General features: G+C 39.0%; 1 protein-coding gene across 1 annotated transcript in view; it reads right to left on the reverse strand.

The window, feature by feature from the left end:
- The window catches only part of LOC123705849 (E3 ubiquitin-protein ligase mib1), a 118,523-nt gene that overhangs the window by 31,766 nt on the left and 59,677 nt on the right, over positions 1-27,080 (reverse strand). The gene's annotated exons all lie outside the window — the stretch shown is intronic.

Raw genomic sequence — 27,080 nt, forward strand, 5'->3', positions numbered from 1 at the left:
GTAAATAAGGCGAAGAAATACTTAGGTTATTTAAAACCTTAAATTGGGGATGATCAACAAAAATGTCAATTGTAATTTTATAAATATAATGGTTAATAAATAAATAAAAATTGGTTAATAAAATTACAGAACTACTAATTCTGTGTTTACATTAATATTAACAGGTCACATTGGAAAATAAATCTTAATATATATAATATATAAATATAAATAATATATATAAATCTCGTGTCACAATGTTTGTCCTCAATGGACTCCTAAACCACTTAACCGATTATAATAAAATTCGCACACCATGTGCAGTTCGATCCAACTTGAGAGATAGCATAGTTTTTATGAAAAAATAACGTAAACATGTAGGTACCACGGGCAAAGCCGGGGCGAACCGCTAGTGAATAAAATATATTTTTTTAATAGAAGAAGCGGAAACGCAAGGAGAACGATGGATTGAAAAGAAAACCAAAAGCCTATTCTCGCTGTCGCTTATACATTTTAAATAGAAACAAAGTCCTTCTCAAAAATTTTTGTTTGGAGGCGGGCGTTGGCACCTGTGCCGCAGCTTATTTAAGCTTTTATGGGTGCCATCGTGCATAAAGTTTTTGTAATGTGTTGTTGTGTTCCAAATAAACAATTTTGATTTTGATTTTTGATTTTGAAAAATGAATCGATAATTAAATGCATTTTTCAAAAAATCCACTCATAAAAATAATTATAAACGTAACAAAAAAAAAATGCCAAGTGTGCATCATACATACGCCGAGGATGAATTTGACGTTGCGACTATGTTTTGATTTAAAGTTTGTGGAAATCAATTATTATTTTATCTTATCAAACGCTTATTATATTATCAAATAATAATATTCAGTTCGTTTTGTTCAGTCTGGAAAGCAGTTCTTAATAAATAACTATAAAATATAAATAATCTCTCAATTAAAAACGAAGTTTTTATTTCTTAGTTTTTCGTTCAATTTATTTCCTTGATTAGAAAATTTGTATTTTTAAACATAAAAAAAGGCAAGCATGAGGACCGAGGTCTAGCTAAAAATTTAAAATTTATCATTACACCCCAGGAAAATATTTAAATGCAATTAATTATTACAACAGGGATCCGTCGTGTTTCCTGCGATACCGGAAATTTTCTGTAATAGGTACTTTTTAAAATTTATTGGAAAATCAGAGATGTCTTATTATTTAGATTTCTATGGTGAAAACCTACATTGAGTTCATTTGGCCATTTTTCCACTAATTTAAACTTTTTTATTTAAATGAAAACAAGTTGATAGGCCGCAATATTCCTATAAGCTCTCTATAACTCTCAATTAGAGTAATACGATTTCACACCCGCCGTAACAATAACTCTGCAAAACAGAAATCCAATACTAATAGTGCAACGTAGCTTTGGCCGAATAATTGTTAATCCGGGCATTTGCAAGGTTTAGCTGTATGCGCCTACACGCTCGCATATTGACTCGTATGAATTTACACCGGCCATAAATAACACTGCAAATGCGAGCAAACCGTAGCATTAATGTATGCATAAGTAAAAGAGCCTATGAATCGATCAGCTAATGGGATATGAATGAAGCGTAGAGGCTGTTGTACACAAGTTGGATTCTAATGGAATTCGCTTGTATGCAAACAAGCCGCAGCGCGCCTCCGCCCTACCTGTGCCCCCGCTGCGTAGCTCCGGCGGTCGGCTACGGCGGCAGGCTACGCCAGAACGTACTATAGAAACCCTCTCGATATTATTTAAAATTTTAAAATTTCTTATATTTTTTAATGTCTAAAAGGCGGGATCAATTATTTCAAATTAATGTACATTCATACTTATTTACCCACTGCCAAACATAGGATTCTTATTTTTTTCAATTTGCCAAAGAAAAATTATTGCAAAAGAATAAATATTATACAGGCTACTAAAGTTGAGCTTAATTTGCTGAATTTCTTAAACAGACAAAGCCATTTATAAACCTCCGTGTAATTAATTATAGGAATAGCTGGCCAGCAAAATATGCCTTTGAAATTTGGCTTTGACTGCGTTTTTTGTTTATTTTTCGAAATGCATAATGAAAAACGAGGTCGAACGTTAAAGAAAAAGAAATCGTAGACTTATTCATCATTACGGGAAACTACAACTTTTATGGGTCAAATTTTTCATAGCAAGTGTATGGTTAAAAGTCTGGCATTTCTATTTGTGTTTATCTCGTGCTTAAACGTTGTGGCTATCAGATTTTAAGACTCATTTTCGTCGAATTACGTCTAATACCCTAACATAATATTGCTTATCGAAAAAAGAATATCAAATAATTAACTTGATGCCATTATCAAATTTGATATAGGGTTGACAAATCTCCGAGCCGGAATTCGGGTAACAATCCCCGCCGCAAACCAGATTGAACTGCGTAGAATTCCTTACATAAGTGCTTCGCTATAATATCGGAAAAGAGATCAGAAGTTAATCTATTGGCAACATTCCTTGCGTTTCGCCGGAAAGCACCGTACCAAGGCTTGCCGTCCGCTCGCTATGGCCCTCCCACACGCGACCACCACTTCCTATATTTATTCATCGTGCTTTATATATCTGACTGGGTAACTTGAATCTTTAATTAAAGATTCAAGTTACCAATTGGTTTTTTTTGGAATCATATTAATGCAGTTTTAAGATAACTGATCAACTAATAGTTTTATGAAAGTCAGGGAAAAGTGTAGCAATATTGCATTTCAAAATTTTAACGTATCGTGATTATATATAGTATAAAAAAGCTAAAGCACAAAGGTATATGTTACAAAAAGAAATAGAAACATTGTTTCATCATTACGCTACCCGAGTAATTTTTGCGTTATATTCGAAGGCTTCATTGGAGGGATAACATTAAATTTTAATTTGCGTATGAGATCAAAATAAACGGATGCGAAAACAAAATTACAAATTATACTTATTTTTTATAAGTATTATGACTGGCGAAATGAAATTATTTCGAATCTGACTTTTGTTTCAATTAAGGTTTTATATACCTATATTATGAAGTCGCCTCTACGACATAGTATGGGTTTTGTGCTTTTGGTTCACAGCAGGGAATAGATTCCTTTAGTCACATTTATGGCTAATATATTCATGAAAGTTTCACAAAAATATTTGTGAGAGCGCTCGTTTCTGCTTTGTTATGAAGACAACACATATGTATAGCTGTACATACACGTCTATAATATTTCTATTGTGACACGCTCGTTGCTGATGTCTTTGTAAACAAATTTGTTCCGAAAACAGTCATGGAAGTGAATAAAATATAAAAGATTTGTAATATTATATCAGATGCAATTACCTTCTTTCCATACAAATAATTACCCAATACTTTATTATAACATAGAACGTGTCTAAGTGATCACTTGTTTTTGTAACAATTTTCCTTCTCGCTTCAAGAAATGTCCATGCATTATAACGGAATACGTAATTTAATAGAGCTTTTATTGCTACGTAAAAGTAATTTTATTCAACATCTAATTGCAAATTCTTCTGGGAAAATTGCTGGAGGATTTTGTTAATTAATATAAGTGTTCCGAGCTTTTATTAATTTGAAATATTTTCTGAGAAATGGAAAAGTAGATTCGAGAATGAGACGACGCGAATGTGGCGTAGTGAAGGCTGCAGGGTTGCACCAAGAAGCAGCGTGAAATAAAATATGTTTGGAACAGAGTGCACGTCACGGCCACGCGTCGGGTGGCGCACGCGATGCGCCGCGCAATTTCCGCTTCCTTATCAGATGCGACGCTCGCGCCACCGCGCCGCACCGCCGCACGCCGCATCGCCGCACGCCGCTCCGCGCCGACAACTCGACCGAAAATTAAACACGTAACACCGCTACTCTTTAAATCGAAAAAAGAACGCAGAATTGTATCCTAGCCGATAAAACTGCGAGATAGGATTTAGATAACGCTCGGATATATTTTCTGAGCTCAATCAGTTATTTGTGTACCTTCTACTGATTAGAATTCAGTGTAGAAAACGATGCCATTATCTGATAAAACGGAACTCGTATACTCAGTTAATAGAACAGGAAAGTGAGAAGCGTATATAGGCATAATTTATATGTCTTATAAAAAATTTGAATAAGAATTTTTTTATCAATATTAATTATACTTACTTACATAATTCAAAATTTTGTCATGTAGAGCTCAGTCATCTTCAAAAAGTTTAAGTTACGCTCATTGAATAAATGTGCAAAATACAAAAATAATAATTATGGAGTTAAGGAAGGCGTTGTGTTGTATTTAAAGTAAAGGTAGGGGAACTGGAGGTCGCGATTAAATCGCTGGTGTTTCGGCATGTAACGAGAAGTGGGTCAAGCGGTACCGCCCGGGCTATTTATTGCGTTTTCCATTAAATCGCAACAGCGATCTAAGACCTATCAGAGCTGATGCACTGTATAATAAGAAAATCTTTAAAGATAGCGTCCGAGACTATTTTTATAGGTACGTGTGTATTATTGTGTATATGTCCTGTAATTTAATTTTAGTTTATAAATTGGTCGATCTCATTATTTTTTTCAAGGAAGTTCAATTAAAAGCTTATTCGAAAGACCGCTTATGCTATTTAATAGACCATGAGCATTGCGTAAGCTAAAAGACTGTGCAGTGAACCGTCCGCAAAAGGAATATCGACGGTCGGCAAAGCCAGTGGTTCTATTAAAAGTTCTTTTAGTTATAGCGCCTGCTGCAGGCAAGTCTTAGTCGCTCAGCAATTACAGACAAGTGCCTTTAAATGAACCAAGCTCTCGAGCACGGTGCATCCCTTCGCACCCGAATGCACCCTTCGCGTCGCATTGCCTTAATTCGATTTCAAACGATTACTTCATTTCTGTGAGCACATTAAAATTCTACTTGATAAAATTATAAGTTCAGGGCACTCGGCTTATATCGCCAAAGTTATAGCTCCTTCTCTTTCCTATATTGTACTTCACATAAAAATGTTTATCTACTGCAAATTCCACTCAAAGAAAGAGACGTCGACGAGAAAAAGATTTATTTTCATGTATTATTCATTCATGTGTCCTCGAACGTTTTCATTTCCACGTGATATTTCGGCACAACGATAATGATATTTGTCGTAAAAGCCGTTATGGTGTCTACTTACAATGTGAAAAGTTGGATAAAGGCGGAAGCGGAATATATTAAAGTTTGTAGGAATATATCAATTTAGCTCACGATCCATAGCAACCGAGTTACGAAGTAACGAGATATATATATAGTTCAAAAATGAAACATAAAGCCTCGTTTTCAAATACTCAAGACTCGAGTTGAGTTTGCTCTCCAAATAAGCTCCACGCCGGCCATTCCCTGGGAAGGATTTCACTTGAATGATCGTCTAAAGTGTACAATTTTAATGTTATTACGTTACCAGATTGCTATTTTATACACATATGTTTTCCTAAAATTATTCACTCATTACATAAACTCGATATTTACAAATAATGAATTGGGTCTTATAGTGTTGTTGTTAACCGAGAACTCACCTATCACATTCTATTCTCCTGAATTCCTTCAAATTTGTTTTTTTTATATACAAAGATGCTAATTTAATTAATTATTATTAATAATGAATACATGTTAATATTCATAGCGTTAATATTATTCGACTATGAAAATATTTTAATTTTACATTAGCATACACTACTGCATGTTTTTACATTACAAAAACATTTATTATTTACAAATACGTAACTGTTGTATTTAAACGTTAAAATGCATCTTGATAAACAATTGTATTGTACGATTTGCAGTTGTATCGTATAAGTAAGTTACCTGTTACGGACGACAACCTAATCCTATAATGTAAATAGTCTCACCACCTGTAATTGTCTAAGTAGTTTTATTGTTTAATGTCATTCGTGTGTTTTATTATATACAGTTTTAAAGTTTTATTTGTGTTATTAATGTGTAATTCAATTAGAGAATTTTATATTTTATCATTGTATGTAACGTAGTAATGTATTCGGTAGACGCACGATAGTTTTACCACCGTCGGGTGTATACTCTGTAAAAATGCACCTCTAGCCTACGGGGTACGGCGTCTTACCCACCGTCGGGAGTAATCCCTATAGTTTTGTATAAAGAAGGCGACTTTTGACCGTAAAAAGACACCACTCACCACTAGTCAAGAGCTCGTCACTTGAGCAACAGCAAGAAGCAAGAAGTCTCGCGGTCAACAGTCGTCGCTCAGTATACCTACCGCTATTGTAAATAGTAAGAAGAAATTGTACGTCGTTATTAAGGAGAAATTGTACGTCGTTATTAAGGAGAAATTGTACGTCGTTATTAAGAAGAAATACAGTCCACTGAATAAAGAAAAGGAGGGTTTTAATTGCATCCCCAATTGGCCCCCCATAGAGGTTGGCCCTTCGGAAGCCGGATAAAGAAGAAACCGGTACGAGCAGTGAGAAGACCTGGTTGAAGACCGAAGAGACCCAAGTAACATCAAGATCACCCAACGGTGCGACGGGCAGGCGTTTGCGGTGCAGAGCAGCGCAACGAGTCAGCGCAGCGAGCCAGCACAGCGAGCAACGCAGCGAGTCAGCGCAACGAGTCAGCGCAGCGAGTCAGCGGCATCGGGGTGATCCAGCTTCAATTAAAAAACGTGGTTTTCACCGCGCCTCTAATTCACAGCACCTAACGGTGTCAAACGCTGTGAATTCAGAGCTTAACGCTGTTGCAAGACAGTGGTGCGGTGTGTGGTGTGACACTGCCGGTTCAGTCAAAAGACGCGACGGGCGTCGAACCGAAAAGCACTGCTACGCCGGTAAGGTGTTGGACGGTATTGGGACCGGACTGTAGGTACTGCCAAAAGCATCGGACATTCCCGCCGGTGACAGAGCACCCAGTACTTTCCAGCACTCTCTGCCGGGTAGGTCCTCCCTTTCCTATCCTTATATTCCATCCCTGAAGGAGCATATCTCGGTGCGAGCCGAGCCCTCCTGAAGGTCTGCTAGGGCCAGTTAGGCAGGTAGGGGGGCACCAGCGCCCGAAGAAGATGCCAACAACGCGCAGTCAGACTACGGGGGACGCGAATAGGGTACACGCCGAAGGTCCTGCGTCGGCATCGGCCGACACCTTTGAAGTCCCGGACACACACGTTGGTATAGGGACGACGACACCCGCGATGACGACACCCGCGACGATTGTAGGAACGCAAGCTAGGCGCACCGCGGCGCCATCGGTTAGATCATCGTCGGCGAGCGTAGCGGCTAGGATCAAACGGCGAGAGTTAGAGACCGCGGAAAAGTTAGCTGCGTTTAGGCGGGAAGAGCTACGCATCGAGGCCGATTTAGAACGGAAACGACTCGAGGCGGACGTCGTCGATATTCGGGAAGAAACGGATAGGGAGAGCGTTGAGGGAGAGATTATTAAACATCGCGTGAATGATTGGTTAGAGCACAGTATGCCACGGGGGGAGTCGGAAATCCCCAGAGCCGCGATAGGAGCAGGGGCGAAGACGCCGCGGAACCACTCGCCAGAGGCACGGCAGAGTATGACAGGGATTCGCGAGCTGACGTCTCGTCGCGTACCGGGTAGGCATAGGGACCAACAATCACCGTCGCCACGGCGACAGAGCGATATAAAAAAACTCGCGGTTACGTTAGAGCAGCTAACAAGGAATCGACCGCCACCAAGGCAAGCTATGGAGTTGCCAGGCTTTAACGGGGCCCCGGGCGAATGGCTACCGTTTAAAGCAGCGTATGTAGAAACAAACGCGCAGTATAAGTTCACAGCAAGCGAGAATATAGCACGCTTAAGGTCTTGCTTAAAAGGAGAAGCTAGGCAAGCCGTATCCGCGTTATTGTTTACAGCGAACGACCCGGACGTTATACTAAAAACGTTAGAACAATGTTTCGGACGACCAGAGGTTATTATAGATAACGCGTTAGAGGACATTAAGCGTCTGCCGCGTTTAGGGACCACGCCCAACGAAATAAATCAGTTCGCGATAAAGTTGCAAAATATAGTCACGGTAATATCGTGTTTAGATGAGCGAGGATACTTGCAAAACCCGATGTTAGCACGAACTGTAGTAGACAAGTTGAGCCCGCACATGCGATCACGCTGGTGCGATTACGCGGAGGACAACGGAAATTACGCGGAGCCAGAGATCACGACACTATCACGCTTCCTTATGCGAGAGGCGGATAGGAGTCTAAGGCACACTTTCGCGTCCTCGGGGCTCGCTATAGGTGGTCGAAACATCGGTAGGTATAACGAGCCGGTACAACGTAACGAACGCAAACCGATGAAAGTATACGCCACCGCGGCGGTGGAGAGTAAGGACGTATGCTTTTGTTGCGGGGCGGAGCATAAGACGTTTACATGTAAAAAGCTATTAGCAATGCCGGTTCAAAAGCGATGGGAATGGGCGAAGGAGACGCACATATGCTTCCAGTGCATGAATAGCAAGCACAAACGTTTTCGATGCAAGGCAAAACGCTGTGGCGTGGAGGAGTGCCGAGAGGGCCATCACGCGTTATTGCATTTGAAGAAAAATAGCGAACAGGAAAACGAACAAAGTGAGGACGTAGCCGTACATACCGCGTCAGTCCACGCCACGACGGCTCGCAGTAAGGTTCTACTTAAGGTTTGTCCGATCACCGTCAGAGGCGCTGGCGGGGAAGTAGAGACGTACGCATTACTGGACGAAGGGTCCACAGTCACCTTGATAGACGATGAACTCGCAAACATCGTACGCGCACAGGGGCCAACGCAGCCGTTAAGTATAAGAGGAATCTCGTCTGCTACGAATGAGAGCGAAAGCAGGAAAGTAGAGATTAGTATACGCGGTCGCGGCCAGAGCGATTTCAAACGACTAAAGGCGCATACAATGAAAGATTTGCGTATCGGGAGTCAGACGGTGCGAGCCGAGTATCTAGTGCACTCGCACCTAACATCATTAAGGGCACGTGACTTATGCTACGAGAACGCGACGCCGAAAGTACTGATTGGCACAGACAACTGGCACCTAATCGTTTCGCGACGCTTATTGGTCGGCGGAAAGGATGAACCGGCGGCGTCATTTACCCAGTTAGGTTGGGTCATCCACGGGACCGCGCCGCGCCGATCAATAACGCGGGACGATGAGACGGTGTTGCACGTCGTAAGCAATAACGGATTCAAAAGTAGTTCCGAGAACGAATCCGCGCGATACACGCCGTACGTAGCGCACAGGCTTACCGAGATCACCGAGTTAACAAACGCAAAGCAGTGGCGATGGGTACCAACGGACAAGAATGTAGCGGACGCAGCCACACGAGCAGGAAATACCGCACTCACAAGCACGAACAGCTGGTTTAGGGGACCGCGATTCCTATTAGAATCGCCCGACACGTGGCCCCAAGAGAGCGTAGGAAAATCAACAACAATTTCAAGCGAAATCATAGCGCACGCGACGGAAGTAACGCCGCTTATAGACGTCACGCGGTTCTCGTCGTATACGCGGTGCACAAGAACGTTAGCACGAGTCCTGTTGTTTGTCGCGAAATGCCGCAAACAACCGAAATGCCTGGACGTAACGTTAATCGAGCAAGCGGAGCGATTGTTATTAAAGCAGGCGCAACGAGAAAGCTTCGCAGATGAAATCAAGGCGCTCGAGTGCGGCAGAGGCGTCCCGCGCACTAGCCGCGCGTTTAAGTTGAACGTTTGTGTAGACGAAGACGGGTTATTGCGCTTGAGAGGACGGATTAACGCAGCCGACGTTCCGGAAATTAGAAAACGGCCGGTCCTACTCGATGGCAAGCACCCGCTCACACGTCTTATCGTTCTTAAGGAACACCGTGAAAACGCTCACATCGGTCGCGAACACGTAGTAAATAATTTACGGCAAAAATATTGGGTGATAGGCATACGCGCCGTAGTAAAATCAGTTATAGGTAAATGTGTCACATGCACGGTGAAGAGACGCAACCCAAGTGTGCCCATAAAGGGCAACCTACCGCGGGTACGACTAGACATGTATTCCCGTCCATTCGCGAGTACAGGGGTAGATTGTTTCGGCCCAATGACGGTCACGGTAGGTAGGCGCAGAGAGAAACGGTGGGGAATGCTATTCACGTGTATGACGACGCGCGCGATACATTTAGAAATTTTACATAGTTTGAGTACGGACTCAGCCATAATGGCATTGCGTAGGATGGCCGCGCGACGCGGATGGCCAGCGGTTATAATGAGCGATAACGGTACTAACTTTCGCGGCTCCGACGTCGAATTAAGACGCGCCTACGCAGAGTGGCTTCCAGAGTTGGAAGGATGCGCGCTGGGAAGAAGAACGAAGTGGAGGTTCATCGACCCGGGCGCACCCAACCAAGGGGGTAGCTGGGAACGACAAATTCGTACAGTAAAGAGCGCATTGTCAGTTATATTGAATGAACAAGCACCCCGGGACGAAGTGCTACAGACGTTGATGAACGAGGTCGAGTTCACAGTAAACTCGCGACCGCTTACGCACGTTTCCGTCGACCCTGAAGACCCAGAGGCGTTAACTCCGAACCACTTCTTACTAGGAACGGCAGACGGTATGCCAGTGTTAGGATCCAGTAACCGGTTAGATAAGCGGGTTTGGCGAGTTTCGCAAGCGTTAGCCGACGCTTTCTGGGCTAGATGGGTTAGGGAATATTTGCCTACGCTTACACCTAGGGGAGACGCGGTACGGTCGACACCAAACGTCAAGGAAGGGGACGTAGTGTTGATAACAGACGGAATATTACCGCGCAACGTGTGGCCTCTAGGGCAAGTAGAACGTGTGTACGAAGGGACGGACAAGGTGGTGCGAAGCGCCGACGTAAGGACCAAGGGGGGGATTTTTAGGCGACCCGTGAGGAGGTTAGTCGTCCTCCCGATAAATGAAGGCTCCGATGTTCTGCGCCGGGGGGAGGATGTTACGGACGACAACCTAATCCTATAATGTAAATAGTCTCACCACCTGTAATTGTCTAAGTAGTTTTATTGTTTAATGTCATTCGTGTGTTTTATTATATACAGTTTTAAAGTTTTATTTGTGTTATTAATGTGTAATTCAATTAGAGAATTTTATATTTTATCATTGTATGTAACGTAGTAATGTATTCGGTAGACGCACGATAGTTTTACCACCGTCGGGTGTATACTCTGTAAAAATGCACCTCTAGCCTACGGGGTACGGCGTCTTACCCACCGTCGGGAGTAATCCCTATAGTTTTGTATAAAGAAGGCGACTTTTGACCGTAAAAAGACACCACTCACCACTAGTCAAGAGCTCGTCACTTGAGCAACAGCAAGAAGCAAGAAGTCTCGCGGTCAACAGTCGTCGCTCAGTATACCTACCGCTATTGTAAATAGTAAGAAGAAATTGTACGTCGTTATTAAGGAGAAATTGTACGTCGTTATTAAGGAGAAATTGTACGTCGTTATTAAGAAGAAATACAGTCCACTGAATAAAGAAAAGGAGGGTTTTAATTGCATCCCCAATTGGCCCCCCATATTACCTAGATCCTTATCTGAGCCGAACGTTGCTGTTCCACTAAGATTAGTGCAAAATGTGCGACGGCTTGTATATTCGAAGATATTGATTTTGGAATGTGGCCAAAAAAACTCCTAGTAAGGGCACGCGTCAACTGCCGCGCTGCCCGCTCCCGACGTCAACCCTTTTACGAATATTAAATTCTGTTTTGCCACTTCGCAACTCTTCTATCTTCTTCGAAAAAATATGATCTGTTTTTAAATTTGTGTATCAAACTTTTTGCTAGGCGCGCGTGAAGTTTTCTTAAAATAGTTTTCACATATTCTGAATCACAAGTTTTAGATGTATTGTTTTATAATTAAGGTTCCATTTATAAATGGATAGAAAACAAAATGAAGAAAAGATATAAGATACGTCTAAAATTTACATTTCAGAAACCTTTTTAACACTGCTTAAATTCGTTAGCGATACACATAGCACGTAAAAATAGTTAAAAACTGTCTGCCCGCAAAGTTTCCGTAGCACTAGCGTCTCTACTTTTCTCTATGAGCGAGTCTGTTTCCGTTTATCTTTGGTTGTTTTGTTTTGTATCGTTACTTCTTTTCTTATACTTCGTCGTCGCATTTGTCGCTTCAAAGAGAAAATGTAATAACAACATAAACCTTTTCATTGCGGACTTTATTTATTCGTAATATATAGAACTTGTTATGTGTTCTGAGGATCAAAATTGAACTACGTTATGTTTTGTTCAATACAATTATGCAATGCTTCAGCTAAAATTTAATTAAAAACGTACATCGACTAGGAAAAAAAACAACGGCGGAATTTGCATTTTGTTCTACGATCAAGTATCTTTCACAGCATTAATTGACGCTTCGCTGAGCTCGGTCTTAAATTGGTGTAAATCCTCAAGGCACAGATCATGCCAACCGAGCGCCGGCTCTCGACGTGCCTCCTCCAATTACTTTAATTAAAACAATACCACCAGTGCTTCGTCGACTCGTTGCGTCTGTTTCCCATTTGCCTATTTAAATACGAAAACGAGCTAGCTGCTCGCGCTTAGCATGCAAGATGTTACTATTCATCCTACTATGCAAACTGACACCTGTGTACGCTACGAACGGAGCATGTGAATCTAATCCTTGTATCGGCAAGGTTGAATTTAGATGTTTGAGATTAGAATGTTATTCAATTACATATGCTAGATATGTACGTAGATGTATAAAAAATTTAGAAATTTGTCTTCATAGAGCTTTTGCATCGTACAATATACATACAGGTAATGTACAAGGGTATTACACACGTGACATTACACATGCTATGTCTTCATTCTGTAGTGGTTTAAAAATCGATCAGGAAGTCGGGTTGATTCAGCGACTTCAAAGCTAGTAATTTACTCTCGAGTTAGCTGAAGGCGACACCTGTCGAGCGAAGTGACGGCTGATAATGCGACGCGAGCGCTATTCAAGCGCAGTCGAGTGAACCTCGCGAATCCTCGACTTACACCTAACTTGTAACAAAAATACACTGATCAAATCTTTCAATCCACTACATTTACTTGCACGAAAAGAAGGAACAAGATTTTAAAATATTGGAATTGGGTACCTACTCATATTATTTTATTAAAATGAATTGACCCTATGTAAAAGGTATTGTTGAAGCTTATGAATTTTCTACAAAATGATAATAATTCATTATCTTTATTTCATTGCATAGATTTTTATCTAGTACGATTGCAAGTCACTTTATATTAGTCGCCTTTAAACTATTGAATGTATGTACAGTATTGTAGAACATAATTGTGAGTTTGGCGCCGCAAACGTCGGCCATAGTTAAGGACACGTTTATCAGACAAGTCCTGGCACAAGTTATATAAAGCTGCTAAAGCCGGGTATCATCAGCGGATTACAGTTTACATGAGGTCGAGAACGTCGCCTAGCGTCACGACGCAGCGCAATGAAGGGGGGACAAGTTAAGCAACTTTCTTAAGGGTGGTTTTCTAACTTTGCTGTCAACGCATCTTGAACTCGGGGCTTTTATATATTTTATTTCCTAAGCCCGTGGTAAATAACCTCAATAGAAAATTTTGAAGATTATTATGTTTAATTAATCTAAATATTGCTAAATATTGATCACTTTTTATTTCTAATATGTTAACTTAACTCTTAAGACAATAGTGCCTTCTTGAATAAACGGAATACGCAAGACTACAAAAAACCCCTCTAAATATCCATAGTCATTATAGTATTCGCGGTTAGATACAGCGAATTGACGATGCCGTATTCCATGAAATGGAAGTGTTTTCAATTTCCTCCAAATCGGCCTTAAATTCGAACGAGATCGTGCCATATATATCAGTCTAAATATCGGACATAAAATTTTGTCTATTAAGGTATCTAGTATCGGTAAAATCGAGGGACGAATGTGGCGGTATAAACACGTTGCAGGTAATATTTGCAGTCATCTTAATCTTGGTTACGAGAGCACTCGACTGTGTTATTAAAAGGCGGCGTTGGTGCCGACGACGTAGAAAACAGGGCAAGCGGATCAAAGGGGTACGACTCGTCTGACTTACACTTTTTACTTCATAGCAACTTACAGTTACCCTTATTAAGAAAATTACAATTACACCTTCATTTAATTAAATGATATAAAGCTGACATATTCACAATAACAGTCCGTTTGAATCATACAAAAAAAGTAATTTTGTATATCATGTATTAGAATTACTATCGTATTGTTTTGTATAATTATTATCATCATTTAAAAATTCATGCTCGTTGAACCAATATCGTTTATAATATGTTAGACCATTAAATGTTCCTCAATTATGTACATCATATTTCTCCTAACTTGGGCCAATAAAAATTTCCTAAGTCATAGGCGGCACTTGGAATATATCTTTATACATTAATACGTTTGATTCTGTTGCGTTGATACAAAATAAGGTCCTCACAAATCTAATATACATTTCATGCGTCTACATCTTTAAATCTGTATCCAATTAAAACGATAGGTACTTCAAAGATACTGATTTATAATAATTAGCTAAGTTCGAACATTAATTATTATCAACAAACTTTCAATATTTTTTTTCTACATAGATTAATAAAAGTTCCAACAAGGTTCCAACATACGATATTTCACAATTCATCGCATTCATAATATCGGTTCGATTTGATTGTAAAATACCGACACTAGTATTAAAATTCCGCCGAGGAAATAATATATCAGCGTTCAATTTTAAAGCATAATATCCATCCGCGAGATTCTACCGTTCCTCCCGAGATGAAAAATGTTTCCTGGCTAACTGTCGTCGAATATTCATGCATCGACAGAACGCTCGTAAATTATTTACGTTTTCGATGCTACGTAGAAGACAAATCATTCATGCAGATGTTAAGCCATTTTTGATTTATCTATCGGACGGCACGATAAAAGCTTTATTTTGTATTCATAAATTAATAGACTCATATATTTCGATTTTACATGTTGACAAATATTATCAGGTTGTGGAAGAAAAACTGTCGTAGAGATAAGTATTGGTAATAAGTATTGGTTGATCGTTGGTAATTTTTGGCGCATCTGTTGTGCGCTTTAAAGGAACATTCATAACTCTCGTGCAAACAACCTAATAAGCTAATCAGTAAAGAGGAGACTTTGTACTCGTGTACACTAGTCACCAGCAATGAGATGCAAAGGGGCGGCCGGCAGGGTGTTAGCGCATGCATGTTATATGAGGCGCTGCCGTTCGGCACGGTACAGGTGTCGCACGCCTTATTTTTAATGCACTACGCATACACTGCAATTCACTGAAAATGTAAGATTTACGCTGAATGTACTCTTTAGTTTTAACTTTTAATGTTTATTAACTGGCGGGCTTCAAAGCGTAGCGTGTGATGTATGTTGTCGTCGTAGTGAATGCGTAGCAAAACGCTACGAGTTCAATGTTTAGATATTTTGAATGAGAAAAATAAAAATAAGAATGATTATGATATTTATAAGGATTAATTACACATTTAAATCATCATATTTTAGGCGTATGATAAATTATAGTTGTCGTTGTAGCTTTTGGATATTGGAGTTATAAGCTCAAATTTTTTATGAATATGAAAATAAATATGTATGAGATTATTTCCGTATACAATAAGATTTTCACTCAAAGACGAGAATAAAGGAATTTAAATCTTGGAAATTAAAAAGTTCATTCCTTATGCTGTAGAAAACTATTGACATTCTGAGATTTTTTTCTACCAAAAAAGAAGGATCATTTCTAGCGGAAGATTCGTTTAGAACAAGGATAGAGCACAAATTAAAAGAACGTTGGAACGCTAATTCCATTACGATTCGATGGACGGCAAAAGTCGCCTCCGTTAGAGTCAAAGCCGGTAAAACGTAATTGCGACTTCACTAAGCTGGGCTCCGCGCGGTCTGATATGGGCTAAAGGGGACCTCTCTGTAACGGCCGATATAAAAGCAGCTATAAATTTAGCAGGATAAATGCACTACTTACACAAAACGCGGATGCGATCTGGTAATACCAACAAAACCGTTATATTTTCAATTATTTTTTATCGGTAACGACACTTTGGAGTTTTTTTGTTTTTTGTTTGGACTACTTCGAGTTCGTTACATAATAGTAACGAACTCGAAGTAGATTCGGTAAATGTTGTCTTGTTACTAGCCAGGCGTATAAGGCCATGAAAAAATATCTGATAGATATATATATTTTTTTAATTTTAGTTAAGCATCCTCGAAAGATTTGTATCGATCGCTACAAACATGTTTATGATTCATGTTATAAGATGTAATACAGCAAAATGCAATCTTATTTATCCAATTACATTTTCTATGCCATTAACGAATTTATTAAAATAGAAAATGGTCTACTTTTAGAGTCTAGTTGTACGTTGTATATATATGTACGTTGTGTATTCTGTGAACTCGAGGCACAGGCCTTTACTATGTATTAAATGTATAGAACAGGTACAGCATGCACAAGTATATGGTAGTCAGCTTTAATCTATTCGTAAATTACAGCTAAGGCTCTAGTAAAAACAATGGTCGGTATCCTAAAGGTATTATTGTTCAAATCCCATTTATGTTGAATAAAATGGTTGGAATACGGCTGTGCTATCAGATAAGGTTTTGTTAGCTTGCCCAAAACGATCGTGGAGTAGTTTGGATTTTCAAATAGCAGTTATCCTTAACCGTGTTGAAGAACCGATAATGTGATATCTTTTTTTTTATAAATATGTAAAATTAACAAAAACAAGCACGAGCAGCGCATTTTCTTTCCAGGATATGAAATATATTTTTGTATAGTTGATATTGATTTATTTAATGTTGTTTTGAAATAAAATTCAAGCGGTTAAGTGGAATTCCAAGTTTCCGACTAAGCTCAGGAAACTAAATAGAAATAGTTTGTAAATTCCCAACGAAACAGCCAAACAACTAAAAGAAAACAGTGAGCAACACGAAACAACAGAGGCGAAGAAAATTGTTAATGTTGTTATTTTGGATACACATGTTTATTGCTATGAAACATGGCAGCCTCATAACAATCCCTTTCACTCTCCACAAATTGGAAGGAGCGTGTAAAGAAAAACATGGCTATAAATAAAACCGACAGATCAACTAGATAGACGGCCATTACCAGAGATAAGAGCGAGTTATATACGTATGGTCGCTTCGGCGGATTAACGGAATGGAGCTGCGTTTGTTTGTAGATATCGATGCGGAGCCATCGGCGAGTCACAGTTGAGAAATTTATTGTAATGTCGGTGAAGATATCTTCTTGCGGACTCATTAAAAAGGAGACACGTCGTACATAAATCAGGAGCGGGCGGCAGCGCGGTGGCGGCGCGGAGCGGGCGAGGCCGCGCGCCCTTATCGGCTCGGAGCCCGGCAATAGGCGCTATCCGGTTCCGTCGTCGTGCCGCACTTCCATTGTGCCCCAGCGCGAGCGCCTTGCTGCCTATCGCGACCGAACGCCCAACTCTTAGCTTCATTGCATTATCCTGTCCCAGATTCCACTATTCCTATGAATTTCATCACTTAGGTAGATGTCGATGCAGACAACTTTTATGTCCACTATTACCAATAGCGTACATTACTAAATTGGATTTTAAAAGTTTAAATCGAAAAAATACCTTCCAAATTGTGGGATCCAATTACTTAATACTTTTTCGGAAACATTTCTATTTTTAAAAAGGATTTCTCTAAAGTTAGCACGAATAATTTCAAACATTATAAGCATCCCGCTCCTATAAAATATTGAACATTTATACTTTACCGTGCATGGAACTTTTCTTAATGTGTTTGTATATCGAGATGAGAATGCTGACATATTTTTCCATTTTTAGTATAAAGAATGATAGATTTTCATATAAAGCTGGAAATGAATATAAAAATAATTAATAAATGATAGATATGTATATAAGAGCGTAGATTTTGCAGGTTTACCTTAAATGGTTCATCGAGTTGCAAAAAATTATTGTGTCGAATTCGCTGCCTCGATGGGATCATACCACAATTGCTGCTTCGGTTTTAATGATATCAAACATTCACTGGAAATGTCTCTGGCAGTTGGCTCACCAACAGTTTACGACACCGACGACGACCAATAAATGCAAATTTTATTGTTTATAGCAGATTTAACGGTACTGAACTCTTTTACCGAAGCAGTAAAGCAATTCTTAGTAGTCATTTTCGACTGAAATTATGTCTAGATAAAATTAAATAAATGACTGGACATTGGAATAAAAAAAACGTGTTGCAAGATATATCTTAAAATAGCCTTTATACAATGTATAAACGTTTCTTTGAAATGGGCGAGAGGTAAAAAGTGCGGTCTGTCCGAGTCTGATAAGGCTATTAAAAGTTACGCTCTCAACATTCCGTTTGGATCAACAGACACATCTAATACCTACATTGCAAAAGAGAATCGGAAGAATCAAACCTTCTACAAATAACAATATAAGATCATTTCGCAAACATAAAAAACATAATTAATTTCTTTTGTCGGTATATGTTCGTTTTATGACAATATATTGGTTTAGTTGAGCATTAAAAGATAAAAAACAAAACAATATTTATGTACGCATATCACTTTCACGGTACTATCACAAAACTATGTAGTAACACACAGTATGTTTTAAACTTAGTTATTCCCCATGGTGATTAACTACGAAACCTTTTGATTTTATGGAATAACAAAACCACGAGAAAATACTACAAAACAATTATGATAAAGCATACATACTCCACAAAACTTCTGAATTTCACTTTTTATTAAGTAAATTCTTATAGGTCCCTATGCCAAAAGTAAGCGTTAAACGATAAACGACCAAAGAGTCAAATTTACATAACTAATTTATTCCGGGCATTTTCAGCATTTATTATTACAATACCAAGGACCACTACTGTCAGAGTTTCGATTGCTCATACGACTTGGAAATATAAAACGGTATAGTAACCGCTGCAGCTGAAACAAAGTTATAAATTTCAGGTGAACGTAAAGCCCGGAGCGTGTATTTAGACAAAAGATAGCCGGTATGAAATTTTGTTCAAAGCAATTATTGTGAATAGTGTTCACTTCAGCGATGGTAGAAATTCACGTATAAATCGCGTCACAGACCACAAACAAAAACGTGCATGTGGACCGGCGGCCATTATTCTCGACTGCATAATCGTTTCGTCCGACGCCCGCATCGCTTCCCGTACTATTTTATTTCCTCCCGGCATAGTTGTGTTTCAACTAGGCGGAGCTTTTTCACCGACACTTCGGTAGGAAAATTAAACCATGTTTAATTCTGTTTAAGGTCCGGTTCCGGTTAGTAGATCTAGGCACCCGATGAGAATGGCGACAGACCAAAGCCACCACGCTACAATTCTGGCACAATGTGTGTCCGTTTTAATAGGATTAAACTCATTGTTACATACTATCTGAAAGGATTGTGATCCGAATTGTTTCTGACCAAATCAAAGACAGAATATTGCTCACGTCCGAGTATTCTATCAAAATTTCGACAATATTTTCCTGGGTTTATTTTTATATGAAAATTTATTTAATTCGATTGAGTGATTCGCCATGATTAGTATGTTTTAGGGTGTAAGCACTTTCGGAAACTAAGTTGCTGAGTAGAATATTAATCAAGTGTCTGCTAGCTTAGATTCCTTCCTACTAACTTTGGATTCAGAATAATTGCCCACTTAACGTCATTCGTAATGAAGTAAAGGCAGCGGCGTGACCGTTCATCCGGACGTTTCAGTTGAAGGCTGTTAGCCGAGTAACAGAAATTGAATTACATCGAGCAGGCCGTGTTGATAGTTGGCTCTCACCAAGCACACGCCTACGTGTTATTTTTCATCATTGAATCTCAAGAATTTTATAGAATAGGAAACGTCTTATTCATCCATACTAATATTATAAATGCGAAAGTAACTCTGTATGAAGATATTTTGATACCCGGGAAAGGACATAGGCTACTTTTTATCCCGGGAAAATGACGCAATCCCACGGGAACGGTGACTATGCGGGTTTTTCTTTCAAAACGCGGGCGAAGCCGCGGGCGGAAAGCTAGTGTTTAATATTTGCGAAAATAAAGTCCCGGTTATTTAATAAAATATATTAAATAGCCAATTTAATATTTAATAAATTATATTTTAACAATAACATGTTTCATCAATTCGCTAACTGTAAATATCAAAACAGAATAAGACAAAACATAGCCGCAGTATCACACCGCTATATTAATATTTACATATTACATTACCTGTGGATATATTAAGTATGACAGCGCTATTAAGTTCTAACATCTGCGTACCTTGTTTCGGTGTGGAAACTTTCAGTTTTCTGGGTTAATAGCGAAAAGGGGTTCTGAATATGCCTCTAGAGAGCAAGAAACACACATTGTACACAATAGTAAATGGCATTTATTTAGCACATTTGGGAAAATGAAACACAGAAGTGATAACACACAAATAAGTGTATGGGGAAACTCGTGTTTGTATTTAAATATCTCAAACAAACGTATTGTTTGTTTTTGTCCTTTGAAAAGGAAAGGAATTATATTGACCGACCCGCGAAGGCGCAAAAAAAACCAAAATTTACTTATTAATAATTTAATGCAATAAAAAAAATTACATTTTAAATTATATCTAAGTTAAACAACGTCCCTCCGGTTCCAAGAGTGTCCATCGTCTTCGGCGGGTAGCGTCGCTACTCGCAGTGGTGGTGATTGCCGTAATACTCTCTGGAATCGCAGGTGTACGCGATGACATCATCGTTACTAGGTACAAGTCCTTCTTGGGTGGCCTTATGCATCTTCTTATAATTAAGGCGTGTTATATGTAGGTACATAACAAAGGAAGCAACATTATAACACGATAACATAATAAGGTTAAAAAATTCCTGACTTTATCTCAATGTTCAAGAATATTTAGTATGACGGCAAGTATCGATCTGCTCTTTTAATTATCGAATCTTACAGATACTGCGTCCAATTTTCCTTGTATCGATTATAAAAGGACAAAAAGCTAACGTAGTCGGGCAAAAGTACCACGGAAGCAGAACGGCGCAATCAGGATGAGAATACTTTGACACAGCAATTCGGGGTGCGCATCGCCGATGTGTTATTTTGATTGTGTCGCTTTTGTGCACCGGCATTTTGTTAGCTTGCTTCTTTCCAAATTGTTATATCATAGTCTGTATTGTGGTTCCATAAAATACTATTGTAAACTTTCACGATTTTATAAAGACAATCGTATTTGCTACAAACGATAGCGTACCTTTTATGGTTTTCTCGCTTTTAAGTTTTAAAATGGAAAATACTTTCGTCCAGTTTAATACCAAGAATATACACTGGGCGTTATTGACATCCACAGCATTTATATTTGTAAAAGACATTTTAATTCAAGAAAATATCTTAAAGAGAAATTAGTGTGGCTATTGAAACAGGCTACTGGGCACGTTTTATGAAGTGAACCTTACACCGGAAATTAAAGCCTGCATGCTCGGGATAAATAGCGACTGTCTTGCCATAGCTTTGCAATGAGAACATATAGATGAATATTTATTTTGTGTTCTGCTTTTTATATCGTGAAGTATTCAATTACCTACTTTTAGGGAATAAGTTGAACAAAGTAGGGAGAAATATCCTACAGCTTAGTTGCGGAATTTGGTTTTAATATGTCTTGAACAGCTGTTATATTTTATAATATATCAGCTCTTTGTACATATTTGAAAATACGCAGGACCAAAACTTATTACTATCATGAATTGCTAAAAGACTGTTTAATGTAGAAACAAACGTATTTAATTCAATTAGTTTTGTTATTAACGAGTTGAGCACAATCCGTTTTGTAGATTTTATATGACAATTCCATTATTTGCAGTATTGATTGCTTCGCATCAATCGCGATATGCAAATATTAGCTTCGCTCGCTGACCGGCAGCTCAGTGAATTACGTGTCGCGACGTTCGGTTACAAAATTACGATTGCTTATTAAAAATTAACTGCCTCCCGGATTCTCATAATTGATATGATATCAAACAAATCCCTTTTCATCACGCGCGAGTTAAAAGTACTTTGAATTTTAAATCGTATAAAAGGGATTTAAGTCATAAGTAGCATCTGAGAAACGCGTTGCTCGTAGATGGTGTTAGTGGAGGTGGCGGGGGCGGGAGACTAAATCAGAGCGCAGCGGGAGCCCCCGTGTGTGCGACACGACGCCGTTATGCTGCCTAAGCTTATCTTTATGTATTTCATTCACAAATTGGTAAAGCATCATCAGTTATATTCAAGTTTGCTTTAAATGATTTACGATACAGCTGCCGTTAAGCGATGTTTTCCCATACGGCCGTAGTATGAAAAACATTATAAAGCCGCAAGCTGCGCGGGGCGTAATGGCGAATATAATGTATGCTAATGAGGGCAGGCGGGACCGCCGGACGTGACGTCACGCGTCGGACCGCAAGCGCCATCGTCCAAACCTAACGAGCGGGTGTGCATTTTCAATACACAGCTTGTCCTAGCTCAGAATTGGCGCAATATTAACTTAACTTGTACCAACGATTGTAACTACTACAGTAACGGTTCACGTTTATTTTCTTTGTTGGTTTTTGCTATTTCACTAATCGGCAATGTATATAACTAGTAAATATGCATGTTCACTTCACGTTGAAAATATTGAATCGAGTAACAAATAGCCTTATAAAAATATATAAAGCAAGCAAAACAAGTTAGCAACGTTTTGCCATAACGGAGCAACCATCGTTTCGACTCAAGTCCTCACTCATCACGAGCGCTGTTTACTATTACTCCCGAGAGAACATTATTTCTTTTTTTGTGTGCTTTTAGTTTTTAGGTCTTAATGTGCCACTTTTAATTGTTTATGTAACGCTTTGTTTTGTTTCCTACGTTAAAATTGTTATTATTATAATTATGAATGAAAGCAAGACTTAATACCTCAAAAAAATCAAATAATTTCTGTTAAAGGCGAGCTTATAATAAGTCTCTTAAGGAAAGGGATACATTTCTGATAATTTTTATCAAGATAATTTAGTTTTACCAAGGAACATGTAAAAAATAATGAGAAAAAAAGAAAAGAAAAATAAGCGTATTTAGTTGAGGCAGTTAAGATAGCAAAGCATAAAATCATATCATAGTCACACTAGATTATTCTGTTTTTGTCGGGGCTATATCATCCATCACGTGGTGTCGACTGATTTATGGCAATTCCGTAGCGAAACGACATGAGCCTAGCCTACTCGCGATGACGACGCGATTAGATCCTCCAACAGACGGGAGGGGTGAAAGCGACGCGATTGTGACATGCAACGACACACCGACACTGACTTACATTAACATCTTTACACTGAACAATTTTACCATTCTACCGGCCGGCGGCGCTTCATAAATACGCAACATTAAGCTGTAAAAATAATCTACATATCGGTTGAATTGCGACCGTACAGAAGAACCGTATACTTTGCATATGCAAACCAAATAAAGTGCGATAAAGTCGTAGCGCTATCAACTCCGCTACCCCCACGAGAAAATTGCGAGTATTCATCATAAATGCGTGACGTTTAAAATTTCCAACCACGCGGCCGGCAGCGGCGTATTATAAATCAAAGCAAACAGTAGTTTGTGCGGCGAGGTTCGTACTTTAATGTACATTGAGGCCGAACATTCTGTAAGATAAATGTATCTGTTTACCTTATTTTGTTTTTTAAAATCTCTCCCATTTAACTTTACAAATATCAAAGGATAAGGGTAAAATTATAAATGCAAATAATATTAAACCACAATGGTAATTCTCATGCGCCCAATAATTTTGGTACTATTTGTATGCCGATATTTATTACTCGGTTTACATGATTCGGGTTTAATACACGCGTGTAGCTTAATTATATTTACTATTAATGTTATTTACTCACATATTTACATTGTACGTCGTTCTGTGGAGTTTCATTACATTCGGCTGGCCACTAATGGTATTTCTTGTTATTGACTGCATACACAAACAAAGTTTATTTTGGCGTGCATCATTCGCTATTTGTATGTTTCAGCATCGCATGGGGTACGTATTGCAGAGCTTATATGCAAGCAAATTAACATAGAGCCCATATTTGAAAGTCGACCGGGATTTGAGAGTTGCGCCGAGCGGGTCGTGCGGGTCGTGCCGCCCGCACAAAAGTCCTAACGAGCACGTACCGCAGTCGTCCAAAGCTCGGAGCGCGCTTCTTGCTCCTCTTACTCACTCGCGAACCACCCTATTGCATTTATTCATGTCGTTACCGCTAACGATAATTTTATCGTGTGCTCATTTGCCGGCGCCAGACTAGCGACCATCCGTCAGCCGGTGCGAATCAACAATTTGTACGCAACACTAAAAATTTTATCGTTACTTAATTGACCCCAACGCGGTGGCTATGAATTTTGTGGATCCCTTTATTTTGCCCGATATAAATTAATAGCTAAACATATTTTTGTGTATATAGGTTTAGCTATTTACATTTCTAATAATACTTTGCTACAATGTAGAATACTTGGAAATTGGAATTGTTTCATAACACAAAGTCAATAAAAGAAGCGCTTTAGCAACTATGTTATAACAGATTATTCTTTCAAAGTTCTCCACTAGTTTTACAAGAGCTATTTTAAAGAAGGTTTTATGTATAATGAGAGCATCTTGACATTTTCTGTCGAAAGTCGGAACGTTATGAGGTAATTGAATAGCGCAGCAGGCAGGGCACTCTGTAGTTAAGGACGGCCGGCTACCGCACGACGCACGGATGGCGCGCCGGCGAGGGCATAATTGCAGAAACTTTCATGTGCTTCGCATACATTTTCATAATTAAAGGGGCAGTTCGCACCAACTGGCGTATCTACTAAGCATTATTTACTTTATGGTTACTTCAATAACTTTCAATGTACTTTACGTATCAATTCACAAGAGATTATATCAGTTTCAATACAAAATAGGATGTAGATACGGAATAGAGATGCGGAGTGTTTCAATGGTCAGCTATTTAACTATAGTAATGAACAAAAAAATGTTTTAAGGGTAATCAATAATGTTGTTTTGTAATGGTCTTGTCATTGGATTAGTAAACATACATTAAGCTAAGGATAACAGTTAAAAGAGGTAATAAAGCGAACAGAAGTGTAAGTAAAAGTAAATTGCATAATTTGGGCACAAATCGTAGGATAACAAGGAAAACGTGAAAGGAAGGTCGTCGTACAGAACCGAAGTAAATATCCCACTTTTCCATTAAGGGCATAAAAGCCATTCCGCGAGAACCGAATAATAACGAGCGCTGTCCGGCTGCGACTTTCTTCAAATTTATTTGCATCGCAGCGTTCGTCGTGGTATTACAGGGCGTCCCGATTGTCCCAGTAATCGCTATTGTGCGGTGCCGCCGGGGGCCGCGAGGGGTTGCGGCCACTGTACTTATCATGCTAGCCTCTGCAATCGTTTGCGTATACACCGACCTCTACTTGAATATCTTGTTCATCTTTCTAGATTCGAGACTACGTTGAAACGTTGTGCAATGTTGTAGGGAAATTAAGGGAAATTTTCGTCATGTTGTAAATGCATGAAATTCGCTTTGACTTTTCCGCGAAAAATATTCACTGTTCGACTGGCAAAGAGTATGAAATACGATATTATATAAATATAAATACCTCAGGAACAGATGGAAAACAGCGAGTGCTAGTATATCTATATCTATCTATCTTCTTATAATATAAAAATGAATCCCAAAATGTGTTGGTAAGCGCATAAATTTAGAACAGCTGAACCGATTTCTTTAATTCTTTTTTTATTATATTCCTTGAAGTACGAGGATGGTTCTTATGTAGAGAAAACGTAAATATGTACCACGGGCGAAGCCGGGGCGTACCGCTAGTTGTAAATAATTTCAATGTAATAATATATCATGTTATCATAACAACAAATTATGTATAACAAAAATTTTAAATTCTTTAAAATAAAGAAAATATCACTTTGTTCATTATTTAAATGCAATACTTTTTAAAGCAAGCTTCTTTCCAAAAAGAGTAAAAAATATACGCATATACGTGCCTAAACAAAGCGCTGGGCGCTCATAAAGGCTAATGTATGGATCTGTTAGTGTCTTTATCTGCTTACGGGAACGTTAGCTTCAAGAGCTTTGTTTAATTATTTTTAACATACAAACGCTGATAAATATTTACAATTGTATAAATGTTTACGCTTTAGATTTAATATAAATCGTGGATTTTCGGATTTCGTGAACTAGATACCATACTAAAAATTTATACCTAGTGATAATATCATTTTAGGGCAAGCTTATAAATAAAAGGGATATTGTCATCAAACACATAAATATACTTGTGTTCTGGTAGCTACCGTACTTCGTCAATAAGTTTCAGTTTACTTAACAATATTAAATCTATTGTCAAGATTTGTAATTTTGATAAAAAAAAAGAAAACTAGAGGTTATCATATGAATTTCGTACGTATATGTCGAACTACACTTGTGCAGACATTGTTTATAACGCATAAACTCAGCCGTGTGAATCTTTCAGCGGTTCGTTCACACTTAATTTTGCTGGAACAGTGGCGGTAAGAAATAAAGTTAAAATTAAGACGCGAGTTTATGGGGCGTTACGGGGTGTGCAGGGGGGAGGCGGGGGTTCACAAGGTGGGCTGCCGGGAGCGGCCGAGCCCCGCGCGGTGTGAGAGGCCATTCGAATTCACCGCGCGAGCTACGCCGTAGATAGCGGCAGGCGGAACACGTACTTCACTTCCACTAACTCCAACTATTGACAATATTAATGCACGCTTAGCAGGGCCAAGCGACATCGTGCACGGCCTACCAAATATACTGCAAAAATATATAAAGACCTCTCGAGAGGACCGCATACGTTAGTGAAGCCGTTCGAACTTTCCACGGTTTCGCATCGCATTTTTTATCAAGATAGCGCTCGGCGACCGATCCATCTGCACTAATTTATTCCATATCTATTGCAAAGAGTCTCCGGAAGTAATGCAAATATTAGACGAGCCACGAATGACGGCAACCATTAATTCTGGAATTGAAATCACGAATTGC

The sequence above is a fragment of the Colias croceus genome, chromosome 3 (genome assembly GCF_905220415.1).
Source record: "Colias croceus chromosome 3, ilColCroc2.1".
Classification (NCBI taxonomy): domain Eukaryota; kingdom Metazoa; phylum Arthropoda; class Insecta; order Lepidoptera; family Pieridae; genus Colias; species Colias croceus.